The sequence below is a fragment of the Myxine glutinosa genome, chromosome 2, assembly GCF_964187855.1.
Source record: "Myxine glutinosa chromosome 2, kmMyxGlut1.1, whole genome shotgun sequence".
Classification (NCBI taxonomy): domain Eukaryota; kingdom Metazoa; phylum Chordata; class Myxini; order Myxiniformes; family Myxinidae; genus Myxine; species Myxine glutinosa.
Genome location: NC_136262.1, coordinates 57,501 through 70,643, shown reverse-complemented (window position 1 = coordinate 70,643; position 13,143 = coordinate 57,501). Strand labels below are relative to the sequence as shown.

General features: G+C 40.5%; 1 protein-coding gene and 1 long non-coding RNA gene across 3 annotated transcripts in view; one reads left to right on the top strand and one right to left on the bottom strand.

Annotated features, from left to right (window-relative positions):
- The window catches only part of LOC137422108 (palmitoyltransferase ZDHHC3), a 203,976-nt gene that overhangs the window by 172,616 nt on the left and 18,217 nt on the right, over positions 1 to 13,143 (top strand). The gene's annotated exons all lie outside the window — the stretch shown is intronic.
- LOC144890996 (uncharacterized) lies at positions 7,767 to 8,740 on the bottom strand. The gene is made up of 3 exons (XR_013622616.1): positions 8,690 to 8,740; positions 8,067 to 8,570; positions 7,767 to 7,963 (listed from the first exon to the last, which is right to left on the bottom strand). It is a non-coding gene; the product is annotated as an uncharacterized LOC144890996 (long non-coding RNA).

Below are 13,143 nucleotides of genomic sequence, written 5' to 3'. Positions count from 1 at the left end.
GAGGAAAATAAAGAAATGAAAAGTCTAATGGAAATATTATTTTCAAGAATAACGGCGTCAATGTCTTCACTTTCAGGGAGGAGATTTAAACGAGAAAGTGGTGAAGAAGAAGAAGAAGAAGGAAAAGATTATGTGGTTGATGATGTTGGTGTTATTGACTTTAGTTAGTTTTATTTGTAAATAAATGGAGGAGAGAGTGAAGGCATTCCTTAGGATTCTTTATGTTTTAAAAATAAAGATTGAAATGTATATGTTAAAAACCAAAAAGGTTTTGATACTCTGTCGGAATTTTTCTGATAAATAAATATGAGTTATTGTCTCAAATGTAAAAAGAAAACTAAATCTAAAAATATCTCATGTTAAATCTAAAAAGTAATAGAGTTTATCAAAAAGGAATATGTCAAGTGTGTGGCTCTAAAAAGTGCCAATTCATCTCTCCTAAAAGTGGAGGAGACATACAAAGGTTTCTCTCAGGAAGTAAATTTACAACAACTGGAATTCCAGGGGAATTACACCTTCCAGGGTATTCTTTCTGTGGTCCAGGAACAAACTTGGATAAAAGATTAGATGAGGCTGACAATCCTAAACCTTGGTCTTAACCTATAAATAGGGTTGATGAAGTGTGTATGAAGCATGATATTGCTTTTGGGAAAACCACTACTTGGATGAAAAACATGAAGCAGACAGAGAAATGTTATATAATTTGTCTTTGATACAAAATCCTACATTGAGAGAGAAAGTTGATCGGTTTATTGTTTAAAAAATGATAAGTGTCAAATTGAAACTTGGTCTTGGTTATTCACCCTCAAAAAACTATTAGACTCCAATGATGTCATCAAGACTGAGGAGCTTTTGGCTAATGAATTACACAAACCTATAATCACAAAGTTTAAAAGAAGGAAAGTTTATTCTAAATACACCGACCACATATGGTCCGCTGATTTAATTGAATTGAATAATGACAGGGGATACAGGTATGCTTTAACCGTTATTGATTTGAGGAGTAGATTTACCTGGGTTGTTCCGTTGAAAAACAAGAGAGGTAATACTTTAATGTTAGCCTTTAAGCTAATATTTGATAGGAATAAAAGGAAACCAAAGAAGTTATGGACTGATGAGGGAACAGAGTTCTATAACAAAATATTTATGAAATTTCTTAAGGGGGAGGGTATTAAATTATACAGCACCTTTAGTGAAGGAAAAGCAGTTGTTATTGAGCGTTTTAATCGTACTTTGAAAGAGAGACTATATAAAAAATTCACACAACTCGGTTCTCAAAAATGGGTGTATTTAATTCAGGATATTGTAGATAATTACAATAATACAGTTCATTCATCAACAAAATCAAAACCATCGGAAACATTTACAAAATTAGAATATGAAAAGGGGATTAATTTGAGAAAGCCCAAGTTTAAAGTTGGTGATATTGTAAGAATATACAAATGGAAAAGTCATTTTGAGAAAGGTTATACACAAAAATGGACTCGTGAATTATTTAAAATCATTGATGTAATGGATACAGTCCCTTGGACCTACAAATTATATGATTTAAATCGAGAAGAAATCTTGGGTTCATTTTACTCGCAAGAATTACAAAAAACACAAGTAAGCAGCTAATACCCTTGAAAATAATAAATAAAATGTAATGGGGTTACGTTTTTAAATCTGTGAACCCCAAACACAGAATCCCACAACTTTTTAGTTGGGGCTTAACTTTTGTGTGTGTATAATGGGGATACGTTTTTAAATCTGTGAACCCCAAACACAGAATCCCACAACTTTTCAGTTGGGGCTTAACTTTTGTGTGTGTATAATGGGGATACGTTTTTAAATCTGTGAACCCCAAACACAGAATCCCTCAACTTTTCAGTTGGGGCTTAACTTTTGTGTGTACAATGGGGATACGTTCTTGAGATCTGTGAACCCCAAACACAGAATCCCTCAACTTTTCAGTTGGGGCTTAACTTTTGTGTGTGTGTGTATGTGTGAGTGAGTCATAATAATATCCAAACCCTAACCCAACCCCATCCCTAACCCTCACATTCAAAATCCCACCCTAACCCAACCCCATCCCTAACCCAACCCCATCCCTAACCCTCACATTCAAAATCCCACCCTAACCCTAACATAATCTTTTTTTTCTTCTTTTTTAAATACGTATTTCATTTTTTTTCTTCCTCTTCTCCCAATTCTGTCTTTCAAGGCTTTCAAGTTTGAAGAAGTAGAAATGGGAGGAAAGAATTTTCCAGCATTTTCTTCCTCGAACTTTCTTGATATTGCTTAAATCAAGCGTCATTAAACAAAGAACATTGTTCATTGCTTTAGAATGCAAAGAGTCTCCAAGATAGACCCCACAGGTAGAGTCTCCAAAATAAAACCAACTTTCCAAGTTCCCAAGGTATAACCACATTCCTGTTGAGCCTCCAAGATAGGTATCACATTCCGAGTCATCAAAACAAAACCCCCATTCCGAGTCTCCAAAAATATAACCATCTTTCCAAGTGTCCAAGGTAGAACCACAATTTTCAGAAATATTGGGGTCTGTGATAAGTCCCACATAGTATAACTGCGGACCATCAGGGAAAACTTCCCTTTCCCAATTTTTTAGGGTTTCTATGATGTGTCTCACATAGTATAACTGCGGACCATCAGGGAGAACTCTCCTTGCCCAATTTTTTAGGGTTTCTGTGATGTGTCTCACATAGTATAACTGCGGACCATCAGGGAGAATTCCCGTTTCACAATTTTTTAGGGTTTCTATGATGTGTCTCACATAGTATAACTGCGGACCATCAGGGAGAACTCCCCTTTCCCAATTTTCAGAAATTTGTGGGTCTCCAATGTATGACTTGTATTCTGGCTCATCAAGGTAGAACTTGTTCAGTGGGTTTTGTTTTGATAACTCACAACAAGTATCATCATGGTAAAACTCTTTTTCAGGATTTTGTGGATCTCCAAGGTATAACTCTTTGGCTGGGTCATCAAGGTAGAACTCGTTCTGGGGGTCTTGGTTGTTCAAAATGTCTTCAAACAAAAAAATAACTTCATCCCAAGTTGTGTTAAAAGCAGAATTTTCATTTCGTATCTCAGATACAATTTCCTGTGAAAGAAAATAACAATGTATTAATTTAATACAATATTTTTATTTGTATAAATCAAGCTCTATGAATATTAAAATTAACTTTGTTAACTCTTATATGAGTCTCATCTAAAAAAATTAAAATAAATAATTAAATAAATAATTAATTAAATAAATAAATAAATAAACAAACTTACCTCCATTGATAAGAGGTTCGAGTCCAGTTCATCAATCTGAAGGTTGAGTTCGACACAGGTAGTAGGACTCCAAGGAATAGCAAAGTTATCCCATTCCATTTCGGCATAGTAGTCCATTCTCAAATGAAGCAGAAAGCGTGTTTGAAAAAGCCTGTGTGGTCGGTGCCTTTTATAAGAAGGGCTGGGTGTGTCATTTCCTGTGGAAATTCCCTGGGCAAACCTGGGCGTGTCTTAACTGGAAATGATGTGATGGAAATTCCCTGAAAATGATGTAATGTATTACCTGGAAATGATACAATGCTGAAGAGTTTATAAAGTGAGTGGGACTTAACAAAGTGGGTGGGGCTTAGCAGAAGTGGGCGGGGCTTAGTAAAAGTGGGCGGGGCTTAGTAAAAAGTGGGCGGGCTTACAAAAAAGTGGGCGGAGCTTAACAAAAAGTGGGCAGAGCCTACCAAAACGTGTGTGGCACTGGAGGCACTCAGACAAGGACATTGAGGGAGGTTTAGCATTTTATTTTATCTCAGTTAAAATATCTTGATAAAGAACCAAACTCAAACATATACTTTGTTAATATATTAGATGGTGAAGGGAGTGGCAAGAGAATTAAATTATTTCCCACGCATAAACAAATATTTGTAGGATCGATGTTTGAGTGGTCTACTCGGGATCATTGATAGTAAGAGTACCATAAGACCAAGGGGGAATCATTGTTTGAGTGTCAAAAGGCTAAAAGGTTCGTAAAGAGGGGAGAGGAAAATTAACATGTAAGTGAATGGGTCGATGTTTGAGTGGGTCAAAGATAATCTGCCAAATGATATGTAGAAGAAGGATTATAGGTCTATAAGGGAAAACAAATATTTGTAGTGTTTGAGTGGTCTAATGAACAACATTAAGGATAGGTACTATAGACAAAAGGTTCATAAAGATTAGGGTGGGAGAAATAGAGGTGTTAATGGGCAATGAGGTTTAGAGAAAATGAACATGTAAGTCAATGGGAAAATGAGAGTGTCCCAGAAGCAACATATATACACTACTCACGTGTTCATCTTTTCCTTCAGTCCATCCATACTTTCCGCAATCAACACCAGATCATCTGCATACAACAACTCCCATGGTAAACCCTCCTTTATGTTCTGAGCCAGCACCTCAATCACAGCTACAAATAGTAGTGGACTTACTACCGACCCCTGATGCACTCCCACCTTCACCTCAAACTCACCACTGTTCCCGTCCTTCGTCCTTACAGCTGTGCGCGCTCTTTTGTACATTGCCATCACTACTCTGATCAACCATTCCTCCACTCCTAACTTCCTCAATGCCCATGTCAATACTTTGCGTGGAACCCGATCAAATGCTTTCTCCAGATCAACAAACCCAAGAAACAACTTCTTCCTCTACTCCATGTACTTGTCCTGCAACTGCCTCACAATGAAAAGCGCGTCTGTCGTTCCTCTTCCTGGCATGAATCCAAACTGCATTTCGTCGATCTTCACTTTCTTCCTTATCCTCCTCTCCAACACCCTTTCCAATACCTTCATTCCATGCTCCAATAACTTTATCGCTCGGTACGAGCCACACTCCAGAGGGTCACCTTTCCCCTTGTATAGAGGGAGGAGGGTACTCAGTTCCCAATCCACTGGAATGTGGCCTTCTTTCACCACCAGATTACAGATCTCTGTCATTCTCTTCACACCCCAACTTCCTGCTGCCTTCAACATATCTCCCACAACTCCCGTCGGCCCTCCCGCTTTTCTACACTTCATTGCTTTTATCGCTTCCTCAACTTCCTTCTCAGTTATCTTCTCTGCCGGTCCTAAAACTGGGTTACTCTCTATGTTGCCATCGCATTCATTCTCTGTATTCAACAGCATTTCCATATATCTTTTCCATCTTCCTTTAATTCCATCTGGGTCGACAACGATTTGTCCCACTTCATCCTTCAAGCAACTCACCCCCATCACATCACACCTCTCTTTCGCTATCTGCTTTGCAATCCTGAATACTGCTTTCTGACCCTCTTCCGAATCCAAGCATTCTCCGAACATTTTTCTACATGCCTCCTGCGCCTTTGCTACCTCTTTCTTTGCAGCCTTCCTGGCTGCCTTATAACTTTCATGCTCTGCTGTTTCTGCTCCCATACCCTTCGCCTTCTGCCACTCCTTGAACTTCTTCCTCTTCTCGTCAATCCTCTTTCCAACTTCATCATCCCACCACCATGTTTCCGAGTGCCTTGGTGGTCCTTTTGTCCATCCACATACCTCACCAACGGCTCCCAACAGACTAGCTTTCATTGACATCCAACCGCTTTCAAGCTCAACCACATCATCCTCTACCCTACTCAGCCTCTCTTTTAATGCCTCCCTTACTGTCACCTCTTTCAACTTCCACACCTTCATTCTCGGTTGGTACTTCATGCGCCGAGCTCTCCTCGCACCTTTCACCCTTACGTCGCAGACAACCAAGTGGTGCTGTGAAACAGCCTCCTCCCCCGGGATCACCTTTGTGTCCCGGAGGTGCCCCCTATCTCGCCTACGCACCATCAGGTAGTCAACGGTTGTCGTCGACCCACCTGACGTGTATGTAACAAGCTTATTATCCTCTTTCTGGAACTGAGTATTACAAATCAACAAATCAGCTCCATCAGCAAACTCCAAAATCCTTTCACCTTCTCCATTTCTCACACCATATCCGTAACCCCCATGAACTCCGTCAAAACCATCCATACTCCTTCCCACATGTCCATTTAGGTCTCCTCCTACCACAACAACCTCCTCATCTTTCACGTTTTCCATCAGCTTCTCTATCGCACACCAGAACTTGTCCTTCTCTTCATCGCTCCGACCAACCTGCGGAGCATATCCCGAGATGACGTTCACCAAGAGCTTTCCAATCATCATTTTCATCATCATGAACCTATCAGTCACTCTCGTCACACTCACCACACTGTCTACAAACTCCTCAAAAAAACAGGACACCAACACCATTCACACCCTCCAGGCACCCTTGCCACACAAACTTGTATTTCTGTCCCTGCCTACCCTTCACCATTCTCACACCACTTCCCTTCCATCTCGTCTCTTGCACACAACATATGTCCACTCTTCTTCTGACCAATACTTCCACCACTTCTCCTGATCTCCCTGTCATTGTCCCTACATTCCATGTCCCAAACCTCAGAAACCGATCTCCACTGCGGGCTGTACCCTGCCCACATGTAGTTGTAATTGTCATGGTTCTCTTTTTGAGGCAATGTTTTTATGGCCGGATGCCCTTCCTGACGCCAACCCTCTTAGTCGCCTCTTACGACACGCAGGGATACGGCGTACCTATTCTAATCCAGGGTACACACTGGGAAACGTTTAAAACATGGAAATTCTGGGGGGTGGGGGAGGGGGGGGGCGGCGTCAGCATCACGGCTGCGGTTTAAACATATTTAAATTAATATTTAAACAAAACCATGAAAAACAATCTGGGAAAAGTCTCTAAGTGAGAACGTGGATTTGAGAAAGCAGGAGCAGAGGTGAAAGAAAAACGGGATATAGGGGGCGGGGCACAAGTCGAGACGTGGAGGCCGCACGAGACACCAGGCCGCACGAGGCGCGAACAAAGAAACGACTAATTACACATAAATTTGCAACAACTACAAAACCAAAACCAAATAGAAACACACAATAACACATACACAACAAAATACCCAGCGGAAATTTGACAAAGAAACGAACGGGAAAACACAAACTTTGATGCCGTGGAGAGATCGAAGCAAGCCTCGTCGCTCGAGGGACCGGAAGCTCGTATGCCGATCCAATTTTCGACACATTACTTCATTAGTTTTCTGACGATCGCCGCTGAACGCATTGAGAAAGTTGTCCAAAAGATTTCGAGACAATGGCTGCTGCTCTTGTTTCTGATTCGTCTGGGAGTGAAACTGACAGGGTTCCCTTTTCTGACAGAGAATCGGGATCAGAGAGTGAGTAAAATCAGGCGATTGGAGCTGGAGTAAGGCCGGACATGTTTGAGCCCGAAGCCGATGGCGAAGAAGCTGGCATGGACTAATGAATTATTTAAAATTGTTGATGTAATGGATACAGTCCCTTTAACTTACAAATTATATGATATGAATGGGGAAGAAATATTAGGGGCATTTTATTCACAGGAATTACAAAAAACAAAACTGATAAACCATTAAACAACAACCATCCATACTTTTATTCACCCCACCTAGATTAGCTAATTTAATTCGTGGTAAAAAAAAAAAAATTAAATAAATAAAAATCATAAGCCACGTCCACACAGACCACGCCCACACAGACCACGCCCACACAGACCCCGCCCACACAGACCACGCCCATCATCCCCCACCCCCAGTGCGTCCCCCACCCTTGATCCCCCCTCATCCCACCCCCACATTCCCCACACACAAGGGGAGGGGAGGGGTGGGATGAGGGGGGGTCAAGGGAGGGGGACGCACCTTTCCCTTTTTTTCCTTTATTCTCTTTTTGTAATTAATAATTAAATAATTTTGAACAAAGCATATATATATATAAATTAAAAATATAAAAATATTCATATTATTAAAACATTTTTCTTGTGGGATATATTCAGCTTCTTCCCAGCACAAGCCATCAGCTTCTTCCCAGCTTAAGTCAAAAGTATTTTCATCAGATGTCCCCAGATTTTGAATCTCCTTCTGTTAAAGACAAGGGGGGGGGGGGGGGGGAGAGAAAATATTAATATAGGGTGAAGCAAGGAGAAGGTAAAGTGGAAGAGCATATATAATAAATAAACCATACCTATAAAAAATCGAGCTTGGTGTCAAGGTCGTAGAGATGAAAATTTAGGGTATCACAGGTTGGTAGTGAATAACCACTCTTTGGGATCTCGAAATAATCCCAATCAGAGTTGTGATCATCAATCTCAACTATCATCTCAGCTATTGAAGTAATGTTCTGTTGGAAAACAAAGCGAGAAACTGTAAAATTTGTAATAAGTAAAGTTGAATCTAACAGAGAAATAGAGTTTATCAAGATGGAAATTTTAAACTCACATGGGTAGGGAATGAATTAGCACTCCTCGGAACTTCAAGGTTGTGAAATTCGTTGCCAGTCATTTGTTCTGTTGTTGAGACAGCTTTGGGAAATATTAAAGGGTGCGAGAGGCTGTCCAAACACCCAGCCATCTTATTATGCCTCCGAACTTCAGTTAATTCTGTAAGGGTTTCATTCAGATTCTCCCTTTGTTGGTGATAATTATTGGCTTCATTTTCAACATCAACCACCAACTTTGATAAAGAGAGGCTGTTAAAAAAAGAGAAAAAAAACAATAATTATTGAGAGGCTGTTAAAAAATAATAATTGTTAATCATGTTCTATATAAAACAATGAATAATTAATCGTTAAAACAAAAAAAAACTTACCTGTCTTGCGATAAAGCTTCAAACTCAATGCCATCTTCAACGTTGGAAAACATTTTTCGAATGAAACGACCTCAAGTGAGGTTCAGTTAATATAGCTGGTATGGGGAAATTTAATGACATCATGGAGGCAATGAGTTTCTTGAAAATTCCGGGTGTGTCCCTTCAAGGAAGGGAATTAACATTCTTTATGGGATTTAATGTTTAAAAATATCACTTGACTAAGACATAATATTTTTGCTTCAGGCAAGAGAAGAGTAAAACTGGTTTCTCTGGTAAAACATTCATGTTCGTTGAGTCTCTGTATATAATGAAAAAATGGTGCGTGGCACTAGAGGCGCTCAAACAAGAACATTGAGGGAGGTTTACCATTTTATCTTAGCTCAGTTAAAATATCTTAATAAAGAACCAAACTCAAACATCTTTTTTGTTAATATATTAGATGGTGAAGGGAGTGGCAAGAGAATTAAATTATTTCCCACGCATAAACAAATATTTGTAGGATCGATGTTTGAGTGGTCTACTCGGGATCATTGATAGTAAGAGTACCATAAGACCAAGGGGGAATCATTGTTTGAGTGGTCTAATGAACAACATTAAGGATAGGTGTCAAAAGGCTAAAAGGTTCGTAAAGAGGTGAGAGGAAAATTAACATGTAAGTGAATGGGTCGATGTTTGAGTGGGTCAAAGATAATCTCCCAGATGGTATGTAGAAGAAGGATTATCGGTCTATAAGGGAAAACAAATATTTGTAGTGTTTGTGTGGTCTAATGAACAACATTAAGGATAGGTACTATAGACAAAAGGTTCATAAAGATTAGGGTGGGAGAAATAGAGGTGTTAATGGGCAATGAGGTTAAGAGGAAAATTTACATGTTTAAATTAACTTAAAAATTAACAATGGGAAAATGAGAGTGTCCCAGAAGCAACATATATACACTACTTACGTTTCATGTTAATAATCACGAGTACCAGGTATATGCGTCCACGGAAACATTAAAATGTTTCGGCTGTGGGAACTTTGGGCATCTAAAACGGTTTTGTCCACAAATGTCCCCCGCAGTAGCCGAACAGACAACACCCCCTGTTACTGTGACAGAAAACGTACCATCGACATCAAAAACCTCCGAAAATGACATTGTTTGGGCTGGTTTTGCACTCGTCTCCTCTTTGAGAAAGCCTTTTTTTTTTTTTTTTTTGACTTTTGAGTCCTTTTATTATCAAAGTTTCAAACCAAAAGCATTCCAACTCCACTTTACGTACAAATCACAACCTCATTTCCAATGCATTTGCACAAAACACCCCCCATGCCCCATAACTCTTCAAACCCAAGAAGGTTCCTCATGTTTACATGATAAGCATGTTCGAGCTTTGTACGTGCTGACACCATCCCTATAAAACAAAAAAGTGCATTTTCATTTTTTCCACTACCTAATCTGGCTTTTCTGGTTTTATAAATTGCAAGCTTAGCAATTCCAAGCAAAAAATTCAAAAGCAAAATCACAGAGTTTTTCCTAGTATTACATGCAAGTCCGTAAACAAAGATTGTAACAGAAAAAACAATTTTGAATTTACAAAAGATTCGGCTCAGATACAGAAACAGAGATGACAATCTCTTGCACTCAATAAACGCATGATACATATGTTCAACATTACCACAAAAAGGACATAAATTAGACACAGCAGGGTTAAACTTCTGAACTAACACCTGTGTGGCCAGGGCGTGATGGACCAGTCTCCAATTTAGGTCTCCTGTTCGTCCGACAGTAGGACACCTATACATTTCATCCCAATTTGGAGTGAGAAATGCTCCTGCAGGTAAAAGCTCTTTCCACTTGTTTCTTAAGGGTGCTGCACAGCCCGGTAAGCACACCTCTAGACAAATTCTATACATTGCCCTTTTCCCCATGATGTAGAACACACCGGATTCTTCGCTGTTAGAGGAAAACACACCATGTTGTTCTTGGGCAGTGACTGAAAGTTCAGGGAAGGTTAAACGAAAATCTACTTCCTCATTTACCCCATTCCACCAAATATTTAAATCTAAAAAAGTCTGAGATACAATCTTTATGACCCTGCTCACTATTCTAATTGAACGCAAGCCAATTTTTCCAGAAACAGAGCTGGCAGACAGCCATTGCTTCAAGGATAGCTCCATAAGATCTCGCACTTTATTAATCCCATTGTTCGTAAAATGTTCCATAAAAATTCGGCTGGTAGATATTTCAGCGAATAATGAGTTTTGGAACAATGGCTCATGCACAAACTTCCTGGGATCATAAGAGATCTCCAACCGCTGCACTCCTAGAGCTTTCCAGGCATTCAGGAAAGACCGATGAAATGCAGGGAGCCGAGCTCTATCAACCTGCTTCAAGTCCATAAGGAAAAGTTCCCGGTCATATTCCATTCCACCTACTTGCCTGAGCAAGGTATTCGTGAGAGGACGCCAGGGCACAACCTCGCTGTATAGCAGACGTTTTATTGTCATTCGCCGAAAAGCTTTGAGAAAGAGGCAAACACCTCGGAATGTCCCTCCACCCCGTAAGGAAAAGAAGGTTGTGTCAGACTCTGATGCATTGAACTCAATACCACCTGATAAAATATCGATGAGTAATCGATATGAAGTATTGCTGAATGTGAATGCAGATCCTCTGCCTGCTGCCGATATGGACCCGCAACCGAATGTGGAGGAGTTTCATGCGCTACCTCCAGCTGAGGTTGGAGTGCAAACCACGTTAAATCCTTGTGCTGATTATGACAAGTTGGGTCGAGACTCGATCAGGGGGCAAAAATATCAAAATTCGACCCCACAGTGTTCCAACGCACCTGATGGCGATCGTTCAAATCAAATAGTCGTTGTACCGGCCAATTTAGAAAATGTGCCTGAGCACAATGATTGTCCCGAGGAAGAACCTCAAATTGTGCAACAGGTTCCAGAATCGCCCCTCCCCCCATTTACCCAGGGTTCTGGTGGAACCTCTCCCTCAACCTGGTCCTTCAGAAACAGCGCAGGATGACACCTGCACACCACAGAGTATTCTGATGTCTCAAGAGCCAGGGGTCCCAGATAGTGCTTCTGACATGTCTGAGGAGGAATCCTATGACATTGAGGAATTCCCCACATACAGTGATTCCAACGTTTTACCATCGCAAATACTCAAGCTTCTGAACCACACTTTTAGAAAAAGATATATTGAAATAAAAGATCATTTTTCTGATCTACATGGGTTTATTGAAATGGCAAGGTGTATTATTTGCCGACCCAGTGACCACAATTTCACGGAACCCCAATGCAGTAGGCTTAAGAAACACATTGTTATGGCAAAAAACGAACTGAAAGGATGATACGCATATTTCCCTTTCCTTACCGTTTTTTACATCTCAATGACTATCTTTGGTAGCCTCAATATAAATGGTGGTGCGAGCCAGTCTAGGATGCTCCAAGTGGTCAACCTAGTAAGGCAACGGAAATTAGATGTGGCTTTCTTACAAGAAACCCACTCTACTCCATCGTCTCATGCTATCTGGAATCGAAAGATGAAAAAGGCCGGCTACTTTAGCGATTCAACCTCTCGTACAGCAGGAGTTGCTTTTCTAATTAATCCCCATTTTTGCCCGCTCCAACTCTCATTTCAGGAAATAATCCCAGGTCACTTAGCTTCACTGGATTTTGTTGATGGAGACATTAATTTTACCTTAATAAATGTCTATGCCCCTTCAAAGGGCACAGACCGATGAACCTTCTATGACAGGTTACGTCTGCACATGATGCAGTTAGACTTGCATAAGTGCATTCTACTAGGCGGTCATTTTAATTGCACCCTGCAACCTGAGTGCGATCGGAATGGCGCAGAACCTCACCCTGGACCAGCCAGACTTTTATCTAAAATAATAAGAGATTTTGGTTTTCAGGATATCTGGTGGATACAAAATCCAGGCACCCATCAATTTACCTGGTGTAAGGTTGCCAATAATCAAGTGGCCCTTGCCAGACTTGATAGATTTTATATAAATTTGCCATTTGCCAACCTCTCCCCCACCACTGAAATTTCCCCGTCTAGTTTCTCCGACCATCACCTCATTACCGTGAGTTACCGTGTCGGGTTATCTCCAAATTGCCACTCTTTTTGGAAACTAAACATTTCCATATTAAGGTGGGTTTTCACGGGACACGCAAATGGTTCGCGAAGGATGCGAATGTCGAAAAAATGGCAAAGTCCAACATTCGTATTTTAGGCTCCAAAAGTTCGCCAAACATGCGCGGGGGTTCGGAAGCGTCGTCAATTGTTCGCAGGAGTCGTTTTTTGTTCGGCGGGTATTTCAAACATGCCTCCCCATCCCCTCCCTATATGGACTATGCCCCATCCAATAATGTGGAGGGATGTGATGATGGTGAGGAAGTAAATGATGAAAACCAGTATGACACATCATCTGAGCCATCTGATATATACACAAAG